The following is a 16,287-nucleotide window of genomic DNA, read 5'->3' as shown; positions in this document are numbered from 1 at the left end:
TGCAGCCCGACCTCCAAACCGAATTGCTGAAGACCCAATGCATGTTGCTCGCTTACCTGCATGCGCCCCTGGGACCAATCTAAAGCAGCCCACACAAAGCTAGCAGGCAGCATGCAGCTAGATTCTCCACACCCCGGGTCATTGTATTTTTACACCCATTACAGAAGTAATACACGTGCTCCCCAAATAGCAGCTTCACTAAACCACAGTATCAGGAGCTGTAATGCTTCCTGTTCTGTGCCCTTTTAAAGGACCAGATTTGTTTCTGCAGAAAATGAGATCCGGAAGAACATGTGAGAATGCACTAAGATACCAAGCAGAACTACCCCCTAGAGTGGATTTCATTCCACAACATTTACAGTTGTGACTGCCAAAACAATTTCTGGTTCTCAAAATCTGCCTATGTCATGAAGAGGTGAGGGGTCTTTCTGCCCCAGTTTAAACATATATAAATCATTTCAAAGAGGGCTTTTGGGGCTGTGAAACCAGGAGCTCTTAACTCTATGACCGAAGATTGAAGTTGTCCATAGGATGCCAGAGTCACTCAAGAGTGCTAAGTTTTTCTGAGGAAATATAAGATGTAGCCACTCCTAATAATCATAATAGTTCATAATAGTCCACTCATAATAACCCATGATTGGTGATCTGGGAAAGTAAAAAGATGTTTCAAAGTTGAATAAAATATTATCACTCTAGAGTGATAGTGGCTCAGTGGTTTAAGTGTCTGCCTCCGACTCAGGTCATGATCCCAGGGTCCTGGGATTGAGCCCCGCATCGGGCTCCCTGCTCAGTGGGAAGCCTGCTTCTCTCTCTCTCTCTGCCTTTCCCCCCGAGAGTGCTCGCTCTCTCTCACTCTCTCTCTCTCTGGCTCTCTCAAATAAATAAAATCTTAAAAAAATATATTATCACTCTCACACCCCATTACACTTACCAATAGTAGATAGGTAGAATATGGATTCGTCATCATAGCTAGATAATTGGGATTCACATCAGAACCCAAACATTAAGTTTCTTTTTCTTCTAAGTCACTTCTCAGATGTGCTAGCAGAGACAAAAATTATCCAGTGTGGATCACATTCCCCTGCTGGAGGAGGTCACTGAGAGGACATGACCCCCCGCTGACTTTTGAACTGGATCCTGGCAATCAGAGCAGAGACTCCTTAAACCCCCCGTGCCCCCCACTGGCTACCCTTGGAATGTGTGTTATACCCACCATTCCCACACTAGGAGCCGCTACAAGGACATAGCCCTGAGAGTAACGTGTTATTGAGACCGTCTGGACTGGGTACGTGGCTGTACGATTCTGCAAGGTGGGTACGGAGATCTCATTTTTGCACAGCCCAAGACAAGCCTCATATGGAAGCGCCCTCACTTATGAAAACTGCCACCTACCGCCTGGAGTGGCCTGTCTCCTTCCTTCTTTCCTTGCCCTCCGCGTGCAGGGGCCAGTTCTGAACGTCACCTGGGGGAACTCCTGAGGTGGAGATCCAACATTCCACTCTACCCACCAAACCAACTTCTCCCTGCTCATGTTCTAACGAGGATTAAAGTCCAAGTAGCAGAGTGAGAGAGAAACAGGAACCCTCTTATATCCAGACACTTGAAATTTCCAGTGAGCAAGTACACAGGAGCTGCATCTTAATTATCCATGCCATGAAATCCCCCTTCCCCACCCCCAGCCGGCCCGGCTTGGTAGAGTTTCTGCTTTATCCCTTCCCGGGGGAGCCCAGGACTGCCAGCACCCCGGAAAGGCCAGCGCAGTTCGAAAACACAGGCACGGCTCCCATCAGAGAAACAATCTAGATGGTGAGAAGTTCATCTCCGGCCGTGTGGCTTCCGGTGCTCAAGTCAGCCCACTTCCTTGCCTCCCACAGACCACACGGAATTTGGGGGGGCGGTGCGGAGTGTAGTGCCTACTGGTTAGATTCTAAGCGGCCTTCCCATTGTCTGAAAGCTTATCGAATGCCTTAGAAATAAAGCGCGGTACCTTTCCGCTCTTTGAGCTTTGGATACTGCAAGAAACGGAGTCAGCTGCTGCTAATGGAGACCTAGGCTAATTTGATTCGAACTAATCACTATTTTTGGCCATCTTGTTATTGTGCCCCCACCCCTATCTAATATCTTACCTGAACACACCCCACCACACACACACCTACCTTTTCTTCTACTCCATCTATTTCCAAGTGTTTAAGTGGGGGATGCAAGCACGCTGGCTAAAGCAGGCTAGAGCTTGGAGAGCTGAGGCATCACAGAGCTCTCTCCCCCTGACATGTAAGTCGGCCAAATTGTCACAGCCAAGTAGCAATCATTTGTCTTTTCCCTTGTCTCCTCAGAGCAGAGGCTGATGTTCAGGGTGGTTTTAGAATATGGACAGGGGTCTCCGCAGCCCGGAAAAGACATCTGACCCCTTCCCCTCCCAGGCCCCAGACCGTGCTCTGCAGCTGTGACTCCTCCAGGCTTGAATGCAGGTCTCCAGAGGTGAAGGGAGCATGGCTGAGCCCACTCTGCTGCCTTGCCCACAGCATAGTATAATATTAATTAGTCACCTTCCTTATTATTCAGTCAAAATATCCCAGACTGAAATAAATTACATTCTTAGCACATATTTCACACCCCTGGATCAAGTCTTGCAAGGGTTTTCTTTTATTATTTATAAGATCATGTGCTGTCTTCCTGCGGAAAATGAGATGGTCTGCATGAGGAAAAAGGTAAAAGAAATGCAGAGAAATGAAACAATCAGATATTCCCTAATGATATTTAAAAATAGAAGATTTGCTACTGTTACATACAGCATGTTCCATCTTTTGAGATTTAATGGCTCTCTTGTGGTTTAATGGAGAATTACTTTCAGTAATTGATTATTAAAATTTAAAATTGCTAACCATCTTCATTATTAGATGAGCGAACATGTTATCCTTGTAATTAAAAAAGCCCGAGACTCACTTTCATCCTGTTGACAGAGCGGGCAGACCGTCTCCGCACTCAGACTTGATGGTTTCAGGCTTCTTGTTTGACAAAAATAGCCAGCCAGTCATTTGATGATGAAAATGCAGAACATCCACAGAGACTGAGCAGAAAATATAATGAACAAAAAATAAAATAATGAAAAGCCCTACAAGCTAATTAAAGTTTTCAGTCCCGACTCATTAAATGCTCTGCATCACGTACGTGATGTTTCAATGCGCTGTGTGCAGGTAGCGCGGGGCGCCGTCCCGTTATTGCAGCGTCCCCCGACGTGCCTTCAGAAAGCCTGACAGCCTTGCCTCCTCCACCTGCGACAGCACCTGCCCTCCTGCCTCGCACCTCAAGATGGTACCATTACAAAGTGTTGGTTTTGGCAACACACTCCACCAAGGGGTACTGGGAAAATACACTGTGATTTCCTGCTGTCGTCACTGTGTTAGGATATTTCTAGACTGGCATGGAGCGCTCCGAGGATTATGCACCCTGCTCAGTCCAAACAGTGGTACCTCAAAATCCCTGACCAAGTCCTACAGCCGAAGAGAGAAAACTCTATCACGCAGTTATCCACACACTGGGGCTAAGGAATTTGCCCTTTTATGGGAGCCTGCATTGCCTTCCTCCTTTTCATCATATTAGTGTTCGTTTTGAGAAGGCAGCCCTCAGTGATCGCCACAAGGAAATTTTATAACTGTCAACAGAAGAGTCTATCAAAGGGGACGTTTTTCACAACTCAAGTATTAGACAGATGTCAGTCTTTGGGAGAGGAAAATCCAGCAGGCTCGAGAAGCACCTATATGAGTGAAGCAAAGATTTTTGTACACGAAGATTTATTCTGAAAATCATGGAAAGCCATCTGAATATCAGCGTTCCTATAAAGGCTCAGTTGCTTAGCTCATAAAATCCATGCTCAAATGTCAGGTTTTTTAATTGACTAATCAATGACTTGCCAATGTTTTCTTAAGATTAGGACCCTCAAGGATGTCCTCTCTGCTTCAACCCAGCCAACCTTGATGATTCCTCGACACAAATTACCACCCTATCCTTTGTCCACACTCAAAGACTATGATATCACTGGTCAATTATTTAGACTGTGCTGTAAAACTGTTCTCGTGTACTTGTCCTTGTGTTTGTCTTCCCAATTAGATTATATGAGCCTCAAGAGTAAGTGCAATTTCTTTTCTTTCTTTTGCCATTTTCACTTGCCTCTATGGCCTCATACCTGATGTTGAGCTCAGCAGACATCAGGTGTGTACCACTCATCTTACCTGCTTTCTGGGTTAGATATGAAAGTTTGACCAGAAGCTGAGATATACTTTACTCATTAACTCTAACTTTGAATTTAGGACCCATACAGACTAGATCAGCCTTTTCCACCATGGAACAATTTTCTCAATTCTCCCACCGATGGTACATAGCTAGTTTCATTCTAGATGCATGTGAGATAAGTAAATTAACTACATACAATGAACCTTAGAGCTTAATTCTCAAAACTTCTTAAGGAAGACTGGTCAAGATTGTTCTTCCAGATTACCTGCAGTAAGTTCACAAAGTCAAATAAGAAAATTCCTCCCCTTCCATAGTCTTTCTGGCATTGATGATATAAAGACTTTCCATCTGGAATGTAAAGGGCTAACCCAGTTTTAAGGCTGTCTCACGTGTGAACCCCTCATAATCACTTTGGTATACCCAAACACCATGGCACCTTACTTGTGCCAATGACACATACTTCCAAATTCCATTAGGTGATATGCGTGCTGATAGTATAATTCTCATTTAAACATATTCTATCTCTCACAGCACTTAGTACCTAACTTTTAATGGGTAAGAGATTATAGTACATATCAACTAACTAAATAAATAAATTGAATAGATGAAACCAAGAGAATGGGCTAAACCTGGATTTTTTTTCCATTTCCTAAACTTCTTGCTTGAATTTCAATATGAATGAAAATAGCTACCCAATACAAGTGTACTGATTAAGCGTCTACCAAAATTTCTTTGTCACATGGGCGTCAAAAACTCTGGTCCACAAACAAATTCCTGATCCTTTCATCTTGGTTGACAGCAATTCTATAGTTTCGGTTTCTCAGGCTTTCACCTATGAGTCATCCTGGACCTCTCCTTTTCCCTCATACCCCTTATTTTATCCATCAACAGAATATATCAGCTCTTCTGTCAGAATAGACCCAGACTATTATTCACCATCTCCACCTGTTCCAAGGTACACTCACCCATCACCTAGATTATTCGAATTGCTTCCTAACAGCGCTGTTGACTGCCAGAGATACTCTGTTTGACATCACTTGGTTCAAGTCCTTCCTCTGCCCACATCCTCCAGTGAGTCCCGAGCTCGTGACGATGGCTTACCAAGTCCTACAGTCCTCACCTTTCATATCATCCACTACCCTCCACTCCCTCACTGCCACCAGGCATTTTGGCATTCTTGCTCTTTCTCCAACCAGGCACTCTCTGGCCTCAAGAAATGCCCCGAGGTCTTTGCACTTACTCCTCCCTCAGCCTGGATTGCTTTTCACCAACATAGATGTGAACAGGAGCTTGCTCTTTCTCTTGCTTCAGATTGCTGTTCAAATACCACTGTACTATTAAGACCTTAACAGATGTTCACATCTGTTTTTCCTACAACTAGCTTAATCCAGTTAATTTATCAAGGCAGTTAAAATTAAAATGGAGAAATTACAAAGGCTGCAAATTGTTTACAGAATTTCACCATATCAGGGGAAAATCAAACATTGGCATAGTTTGGGTGCAGAATATGGGCACATAACGGAGGAATGCTATGGCTTTCTGCCAGCAGACCACCGAAGATGTGTTTCTCACTGCAATTTCTTTCTATCTCGTCCCTTTATCTTCTACAAAAGATGAGAGTGCCTAAGAAGGGTTCCCAGAAGGTTATTGACAACCAACTGAAATGGCCCATACCATCCGAATTAGCTATGAATATTGGTTCTATTGACCCTGTTTTTCTATATGGAACAGGGCTCTTGAAGGAAGGAAAAAAATAAAAGAAAAAAATTTTTTCATTGACTACTTCTTTTTTTTTTTTTTTTTTTTCAAATCTTATTAGTTACATCACTATTTTTTTTTTAATTTTTTTTATTGTTATGTTAATCCCCATACATTACATCATTAGTTTTAGATATAGTGTTCCATGATTCATTGTTTGTGCATAACACCCAGTGCTCCATTCATTGACTACTTCTTTGTAGTCAGACAAATCAGACTGACAACAAAAATTCAAAGAGCAGCAAAAGATTTCCCCCACGCTTTTGTTTTTGTTTGTGTTATCTTCTTCTTTTTTTTTTTTAACTGGTTCATCTCACACATTATAATGTCCTGGCAACAATACAGCTGATAACAGCCTCTTGGCATTTCAACAATTTCTGGAAAATATTGCAGTTTTGCCAAATTCTTACAACCTAACATGTTATGGGACCTGGACCAAAGCTAATTACTGCGGTGGAAGGAAAGACTTTGTAACTGTCCCTGATGAGAAGTTTCCGTTGTGGTTGTTGTTGTTTAAAGATTTTATTTATTTATTTGACAGAGAGAGAGAGAGATATCGAGAGAGGGAACACAAGCAGGGGGTGTGGGAGAGGGAGAAGCAGACTCCCCAAGGAGCAGGGAGCCCGATGTGAGGCTCAATCCCAGGACCCCGGGATCATGACCTGAGCTGAAGACAGACGTTTAACAACAGAGCCACCCAGGCACCCCTCCTATGTTGTTTGTTTGTTTGTTTGTTTGTGTTTAAAAAAAAGGTTACCCAAGGATCGCTGAAAATTGAATCTGGATGGGATATTGGCTGAGCCGCCCCTTCACTTTAAAGATAAGGATGCAAGACTTGGTGAGGTTAAATGATTTGCCCAAGGCATAAGATTTGTTACCAGCAAGCTGGGAATAAAACTCAGTCTCCTTGGCGTTCATTGCTCCTTCTGCTTTGCTGTGTTTGTACCTTTTTGATGGTCATGCCATGTCTGGCACTCACAGTGAAAATCAGCTGATATCAGCTGTGCCACCCAGGAAGTTGTAAACTTGAAACCAAATGGTTAACGTGAAAATAAACATAGTCATAATTATGATGAAATACATTTTTCAGTTTACAATTTATGATCTTCAAGAGGTTTTCATATCTATTGTCTCATTTTAACCTCAAAGGAATGCTCTACAAATTATATAATAGGAAACATTGCATAAATATTAATAGATAACATTTGAATTACGCCGGTGTGCTCTTCGGGGAATGGTCAGGAAAGAAAAGTTGCTGTGGTTTCTTACATGTATGAATGAGACGGTGCTTTCATCATACATGCTGGATGCCACTAAATTGGTTTTGTGGCTCAACCTTTATGTCTATATATAGCTATTGATACATCTATATCTATCTATAAATATACACATATATATGTACTTATATGTACATATAGAGGTGTGTATGTGTATATATGTATGTGTGTGTGTATATTATAGTTCTATATATACACATATATAATTTCTCTTCTCTGTTCTCATAGTCATATTTGGACTCCACTAATGCTCTTTGCTATATTCCATGTGTCAGCACAGACGAAAGCCATGTCAGGGCTCGGGGAATGGCAGAGAGTGAATAATTAAGATCAGGCATCAAGACATTGACATGTCACTCACTGGTAACACAGAGGGACGGGATGCCAATAGTACTTTCTAAATATGCCACCCAGGGAGGGATTTCCTAGATCCTTAATAAAATTGGCCCCCATACATAATGGATACTACCAGCCAATACCTGCTTTCCCCTGCATAGCTTATGTCAAAATTATGAAGGGGAAAAAGGAAGAAAAGGATATTGTTCATTTGTTTATGGAGAGACAACTGTATATTTTGTGAAATTTGAATGGAGTCAGGCAGGGCCTCTGGCCAAAAGTATATCCCTCAATGCTTGTCATACTGCCTGAAATCCCACCATTATCGACTCAGTCCTTTGTGTCGTGAATCCTTTTCGGGCCTTAAGCAAACCCATTAAAATTCATACACTCTTAAAAGGGCCACAATATTCTCACAGATTAGGCCCTTAATTAATGGCGCTCAGGATAAACCAGGGATAGGGAGAGTGACAGTAGAGGGGTGTTTTTAAAATAATACAACACAAATGTATTTCTAGATACGGAAAACTTGCCTGGGGCCATTATACGTATCAGAATGTTGAGTGGGACTTTTCTGTTGGCCTCCGAATGGGCACTAGGGTCCACAGTTCAAAATAACAGACAAAAAAAATGCTCAAATTATAAAGGGGATCACCAACAATTGGGGCCAGGCAGTCTGATCCCAGCTCTGCAGGAGTTTGGCACGCTTAACAAATAACTGGAACCTGGCTTTTAGAAGGGGACCCAGAGCAGATTCTTTATAAAATGTTAAGCCTGTTTACCTTGCTGGTGGGGGGGAAGGTCCCGATTTTGTTTAAACCTATCTGAGGCCGTATCTGAGATATTGCTTACCCACCAACAAGTTTTAAGAGCCGCTTACACAAAGGCATAGGTCTCCCTTTTTTTTTTCCTCATAAAAGTCAATGTCATGATAGGTTCGCCACCAGGGAAGCCCTAATTCTAACTGACTCAGTACCATTAATGCTCAGTTTCCTAAAACCTACTAGGTCTAACTGACATGTGAGAGCTCAGATGATAGTCGATTAAATCATTTTGTGTGCGATGAAGAAGATAAGGTGGAAAACCATTCTGAAAACCCCATGATGGGGAGCTGGCAGCAATGTGCGCATGCGAGGGGCAGTGACCACCAGCCACCCCACACTGCCCCACGAGCGCAGCCCACTGCGCGATCCAGAACAAGCAGAGAACTGGGGTCCTGACATTTTACAGCCTCTGTTGACTTGACTACTGTTAAGTAGGGTGGAAAAGGTCATCCAGATCCTCGGTAGGAAACCTTACTTATGATTGGATAACACGTCATCTGGGTTCAAAACGACTCACAGGATCACAGAGAAAAAGATAGAGAAAATCCAAAATGCAGTAGGACCTAACGTATCCTCTTTCTGGCAGGACCCCCTCGGTCAGACCAAAGTGTGACGCACCCTGAGAAGCAGCAGCTTGTTTGAGGAGAAGATGTTCTACGACCCAAGGGCACAGTATCGCCACCAGGGACGGATTCTACAAACCTAGATAGACGGGGTGGGTAAAGGCTCTGTTCGCTCAGTGGAATTTCCTGACACTTCCATAAATGTCAATAAACACCTGTCTCAGGAGTATACGATGTTCCAATATATTTTGGTATAAAAGTTGTAACCAGAAGAGTCTTAAAAGTACTGGCAGGAAATGTGTAAGTCTTTTGAGGAAGACCAGACCATGCTCAAAGGCAGCATGTAACAGCAGAGAGGACTTGAATCCCCCAGAGCCCACCACATGATCTGTTTCATTGACACAATTATTAAATCATTGATTAGTGTGCTGAGTGATCGTAGTGCTTGTCTTTATTACAGGTGAATTGTAGCCATTGTCAGCTGTTACCATGGCAAGCTCTTCGGCTACAGAAGAGCTGGCATTGTGCCCAGATGCAGCCTGGGCGCCCCACGGCTTCCGAGCGTCTTTTCTTTCCTCCAGCCAGCGCTTCCCCCTGTCATTACATGGCTTCCCTGGGCTCTCATCAGCCCAGCGATAGAATCCATAAAACCAAACACAGAAACAAAGAGGTAACTTATCGGCAACTAATGAAACACAGAGAGATTGTTCACGCAGGGTAAATACGAAAAGGCTTTGAACCAGTTTAAACAATCTGCTTGTGTCCCATTGCCCCGTGGTTAACACAGGCGTGAAGGCAAGTGTCTCAGTCTCAGAAAAATTACCCCTGCTTTGCCTAAAAGATCTGCTCTCTTGTTGCTTCACATCTCAAACTCTTTTTGGAGTACTGGTTTGCTCCCTGTCCACTTGTCCAAATTCTACCGTCTATCAAGGCGGGCTGGTCTCCCAGATTTCTAAGAAACTTTCCCTGAACATGCACACTCAGCGGAGTTTTCTTTTCTTTGCATTCCTCCATTAATTGAGGTGCGTCCCAGCGGGTGCTAGGGCAAATATGGGAAATTTCGAGAATCCACGCTGCATCACAAATAAACCAAGGCACTTCTTCCCTCTGATCCCAGATGTCCTTTCAGAAACTTTCTCAATCAACACTCCAATTAGCTTCATCAATTACTCAACATCAGCGGGTGAGATGAAACCTATTTTCTGTCCGTGGTGCTGAGAAAATAAGCCAGGCCCTGTGTTAGATGAACCAGGATTCAAACCTCTGATTGGAAGTTTACTAGATATGCAACCATAGTATCTTTTTTTTTTTAATCCCTTGAGACTCAGTATTTGAATCCATAGAACAGAAATAATAGGATCTTACAGTGAGAATTTCGCCTAGTACCTGGTACACAGTAAGCACCTGACAAATGAACATTTCCTATCCTATCCCATGCCCTCCACCAAGGGCACTGGTTGTTGTTCACAGCTAATCAGATCTTCTCTCTCAGAGTAGACAGTACGTTCCTTGAGAACCAAGCTACTGAAGTTTCTCTATGCCAAGACTAACACTGTATACCTAAACCGTCAAGTTTGGGGTCTTTTTCCTCCTAGAATGTGGACTAGGAGAAATTTAGGTGATTTTCTGAATGAAGATTGGGGATTAATGAGCTAACACTTTCAGGAAGCTGATTTCAGCATTATGATCATTCTCTGTAAATTCTATGCTATGAAAAAGCTATAGAGTTAAATAAAGTCCTATTTTTGGCCCAAATATATAACAACTTTAGTAATCTGCCTATGGATTCCTGTCTGAGAGAATCCTGATGCATTCTTTTAATGTCTCCATAGGGTCTGCTCGAGGCAGGAGATGAGTATCCTGGCTTGATCAGGCCCGGCTCTGACAAGTGGTAAGTGAGAACACATCTACCACATTTACCTTGATGCATTCTGCCAAATTGTGTTTGAGAACCATTTTGAAAGAGGATCGGAGTTAGCACAGATACCAGGTTATTCTCCTTGAGAGAAGAACGAACTTATCATGAATTTGAAATTGCACAGGGCCAGAAGGATTTTTTTTACTGCTTTCCTGCCAACCCCCCACAATGTGTCATCGAATGGGCAGGTTACTATATGTGGTCCAAAATAGATTAGAGATCAATTCCTTTCGTTCAAACTCTATTTGTCTTTTGAAATCCAGCTTGTGATACAAATAAAATTTCAAACTTCCCAATTGAAAAGTCCCCTTTGTTTCTACATATAGTGAATGCAAAACCTCCAGTCGCTGAGAAACAAATAGATGAAATAATCATAGAATCATAGAATTTCCAGTGCTGGCAGGGACCTCAGAGATCATCCAGTCCTACCCCTTCATTTTAACAGATGAGGAGACTGATGTTAGTGGGGGATTATAGTCTCAGGGGTAAAATAGAGTTCATTAACTTATCCTAGAAAGGACCTGTTTTTGTTGTTAGAATAAATGATTAAATGATTCCAGTTTCATGTTGTCTCCTTTATTCAGAAAGTTTACCATTCGCCTTCTCCTTTTGTCCGTGTAACCATGACAATTGCTGGGAATAATATAGCTATCAGGGTAAAAATAGCTTCATTAGCATCAACAAGGAGCTCGCCAATCAGCTTGGACCTCTGAAAGGGCTGATAACCACCTTCCCTGCCTCACAGTGTGCAACAGACATGCCCTCCTCACTCCTCCCCAAGGCTTGGCTCTTCCCTCTTCTGAGGCTCGGTTCGTCACAGTTTGACAGCTGGGATTTACAAGTGGAATCCTACCTGAGAAAGCCCTGTTCTCAAGCAGGCTCAACTGGATCTGGCCCTGGGATTTCTGGCCTGCCTCTGCTTTCGAGAACCCCTAATGTCAGGTCTAAAGCAGAAAAAAAAAAAAAAAAAAAAAGTGAACATTTTCCCTCTGTGTATACAATAGCGCCCAGAGAAAAATTAGATATAATTTAGAAATGGACACAGTCATTAGCAGGAATCCTTTAGAGAGTGTTTGGTGTTTGTTTTGGGTTCTTTGTTTAATTTTTCCACTGCCCCTCCCCACCCCATCATAAGCAGTTAGATGAATGATGCTAATTTCTATAGGTTTGTATGCAATAGAAAACAGTTTGTCAAGGTATTTTCCTCACACACACCCCTAAAAAACCACAAACCAAATAAAAATGAAAACTGGGAAACAAAACTAGCAAAGAGTAGAGAGAGGATTTAGACCCATTTTAGATCACGGGCTAAATTCATTTTGGCTAAATTTCAATAAAGAAAAGTAAACTGAGTTGTCCAGTTGAACTACCTGGAAGAAGGGGAGACTGATGGAATGGTGTGCAGCAGACTGCTTAGAGATTAAAATGTTACAAAATATACCATGGCCTAAAAAAATAGATGAACAGATCAATGGACCAGAATGGAGAGTCCAGAAATAGATCCATACATATATGATCAATTGATTTTTGACAAAGGCATAAAGGCAGTTCAGTGCAGAAAACAATAGTGTTTTCAACAAATGATACTGGGCCAACTGAATGTTCATATCCAAAAAGATGAACATTGATCTGAATCTCTCACCACATAAAATTTTTACTCAAAAGGGATCATAGACCTAAGTGTAGAACCTAAAACTGTAAAAGTTCTAGAAGGAAGCATAGGGAACAATTTGTAAACCTGAATTAGGCAAAGATCTGTAAAATATAAAATTGATAAATTGGACTTCATTAAAATTAGGAACTTCCCTTTAAGACACCATAAAGAGAATGAAAAGACAGCCACAGACAAGAAGGAAATATTTGCAAATCACATTTCTGATACAGGATTTGTTTCCAAAATATGTAAATAACTCTCAAGATTCAATAACAAGAAAATAATTTGATATAAAATGGGGAGTAAAATATTTAAATAGCCACTTCAGCAAAGAGATTATAAGGATGTCCAAGATGCACATGATAGTAAAGAATCTGAAATCAGAATGAGATACCATTATATCACTCTTTAAAGGGCTGAAATCAAAAAAAATTGACCATACCCAGTGCTGGTAAAAATAGAGCAACTAGAACTCTCATATACTGATAAAAATGATATAAAATGGCACAACCACTTAGGAAAACAATTTGGCTTTAAAAGATGAACATATATTTACCATATGATCTAGCCATTTCACTCCTAGATATTTCCCCAAGAGAAATGAAAGCATATGTTCATTCAAAGACTTATATTTTCACGTTCATAACAAATGTCTTTTTAATAGCACAAACTGGAAACAATCCAAGTGTTCATCAACAGGTGAAGGGATTAAAAAAATTGTGTTATATCTATAAAAGTGAATACTTACTCAGCAAGAAAAAAGAATAAATTAGTGATACATACAATCATGTGGATGCTATTCAGGGAGAAAAAAATGTCTTTATTGGGGTCAAAATGCTTACCTTGAAAATAAGACTTAAAATAATTATGGTGAGTGGAAGAAGCCAGATCAAAACAACACCAAAAAAGAAAGAGTACATATTGTATGATTCCATTTATATAAAATTCTAGAAAATGCAAATTAGGCTATAGTGACAAACAGCAGATCGTGGTTGTTTGGGGATGGGGAGGAAGTTTGGTGAGGGTAGAGGATGGGAGGGTAATGGGAGGAACTTGTGGGGGTGATGGATATGCTTATTATTTTGATTGTGGTGAAGGTTTTGAGTGCAAATAAATGTCAGAATGTATCTATTTTTACAGTTGTTAGAAAATGGAGGGGTAATAAAAATAAATATACCATGGACAAATTCATTGATATGATTCCCTTTAATAGTTATAGAGGGCCACTTTTGAACACATGGGTCAAGGAGTAAAGTGTGAACGAGGCATGGCTAAAGAATCTTTCGCATAAGGGTCATGCAATATCGCCAGTTTAGGTATCAGAGGTCCCTTATTTCAGCTTAATTCGGGAAGCATAGCTTTGAAGGCAGCAATATTTCCAATTGTCTCTTTCTTCAATTTACCCCCACCACTTCAAGTACTACCCTCTACTTGCATCTTACCAAGCATTTCACATGCATTTTCTCATTTAATCCTCCCAGAAAGTGTTATTGTACCCTTTTCACAGAGGAGGAAACTGGGACCCGAACAGTTACATAACATGCTCAAAGTCATACAAACAGTAAATGTTAGGTGGAACCAGGATTCAGAAGCAAGTCTGACTGTAAAACCCCATGCCCTAAAAAGTTGCTACTTATTCAGAAAATAGGAGGAATATGTTGGGTGTGAAAATAACATCGAGTTATTTTGACTTAATTAACCTATCCCTTTAAGGGGTTACCTTGCTCAAGTTCATGACCTCTTCTTCATAGAGTTCAACAAAATACATCTTACTCCCAAATCCTTAGCAGAGTTGACACTTCAGGGAAGGGCTAGACTGGGGAAGAGATTGCTTGTCTCTAATTACAGAATTTAAAGATACATGAAATGATGGATGAAGATAAGTAGAGATAAGGAAATATAGACAAGTAAGATAGAGACAGAAGACCTAGCACCACTAAAGGATTTCATGCACAGCTGTGCAATTTGCTCACTGTACAAGGTCATGCGGCTGAAGAGTAAGTGGGGATTTGCACCCTGACTTCACTCACCGAGCCTGGGCTTGTGTCCTCACCCAAGGCTTCACTGACAGAGGAAAAGGAACTTTAAAAAAAAAGTTGCACAAAGCTGCAACGTGAGTTAGGGGTGGCCTTGATAAACAGATTTCCTTTGTTTGTCTTTTGTTCTTTTCCTCTCTTTCAAACTCATGGCCTTACACTACTGCTCTGGATTTTGCATTATTCATGTCAAATAATCTGCTAAATAATATGTCCTAGAAGGCACGATCTGAGCCTAGGTAGCCCACATAAAAAAGAAAAAATAATGGCATAAATGATAAATGAAATAAAGATTTTTAAAGAAATTTTATGGTATTTAATTAATCTACCAGTTTTACTAAGTTGCTTTCAAGTGAAATGGCTCTTTACCAGAGCCTTTTGAAAAGGTTAGAAGTGAATTCCCTGAGCTACAATCATTAGCATATAGATGTCTCTAAGTGTTAATTTCTGTTTTCACTGAATGAATGTAATTTAAAATGAGGCCCTTTCAAATCAGTTAACTTCGGCCATTTAAGAAAGATAAGAAAAATGGACTCAAGCATGAACCCCCAGCAGAACCTGCTTCTTTGGGATAAGTACTTTATGCCACAGCCACGCACTACTTTGGGAAATTACAGATCTGTTCAAAAGGAGAGCAAGGGTTTGAGGTGAGCGGGTTAAAAGGACCCCAAACATTTGCTTTCGATTTAGCTAATCAAGAAAAGGAAATTGAATATGAATGAAGAAATCAATTTTGAAAAGTATGGCAGTTGTGTCCCTATAGAAAAACCCGGTAATATTGTTGAAGGAATCCAGCAACACTAACTTTTTATTTCTGCACAGTGCTTGGCACGTGGAGGCTAGGCAACATACTTTTGCTGGGTTGAGTTGTGTTATCATAACTGGAAATATATGTCTAATAGTGATCTCAAAGACCATTAAGTCCTTTATTTTACTCATGCTCCCTTTAGACAATCTCTTCTTTTTACAGCAATAACCCTTTTAAAAATATAAATCAGATCCTGTCAATCCTGCCCTTAACAACACTTCAATGACTCCCCTTGCTCTTTCTTTGAATAAAATTCAAACTCTTTCGCACGGCCTGTAAGACCCTACCTGAGCTGTCCTTGTGGCCTTCCCTCACTCTCATCCTCCCTGGGCCCAGCCACACCGGCTTCCCGTAGTCTCACACACACAGCCCTGCCCTACCCGGAGCCCTACTCTTGCCCCTCTCTGAATGGAAGCCTCTTCCTGTAGCTCCCCACGGGCAGTTCATGGGCAGTCCTCTGGCCTCAGGTCAAATGGCATATGCCTAGGGAAGCCTCTCCTCATCAGCCGACCTGAAGTCACCCAGCCCCAACCCCCGGTGGTTCTACATGTCATCTCTGTCCTTCCATCATTATGCCTTTCAAAATCTGACATCGTCGTTCTTATTTAATATCTGTCTTTCTCGCGTGAATGTGAGGGCTTTGTGAGAGAAGGGAGTTTGTCTTTCTTATTCAAAGCAATATCCCTGGGCCAGCACACTAGGCACAGTGCCTGGTTCTTTGTAGGAGATCAAAACACTTCCTGACTTAATCACTAAGTGAATAGCAGTCAGGTGGATTTACCAGCCCTATTCTAGATTTTTGCAATGGCATGTAGACGCAAAGTTACATAAGGCCCACTGTTTATACAGAACAGGTTAAATTGGAAAGACAATAGAATCACTG

The 16,287-nt window shown here is 41.5% G+C and overlaps 1 non-coding gene across 1 annotated transcript; it reads left to right on the top strand.

Annotated features, from left to right (window-relative positions):
- The first annotated feature begins 450 nt into the window (after positions 1-450).
- Positions 451-579, top strand: LOC116638208. Its single transcript, XR_004300661.1, has one exon. It is a non-coding gene; the product is annotated as a small nucleolar RNA SNORA25 (small nucleolar RNA).
- The last annotated feature ends 15,708 nt before the right edge of the window (positions 580-16,287 follow it).

This window comes from Phoca vitulina, unplaced genomic scaffold, assembly GCF_004348235.1.
Source record: "Phoca vitulina isolate PV1807 unplaced genomic scaffold, GSC_HSeal_1.0 scaffold1, whole genome shotgun sequence".
Lineage (NCBI taxonomy): Eukaryota > Metazoa > Chordata > Mammalia > Carnivora > Phocidae > Phoca > Phoca vitulina.
The sequence above is the reverse complement of the archived record's forward strand: the minus strand, read 5'-3'. Positions and strand labels throughout refer to the sequence as shown.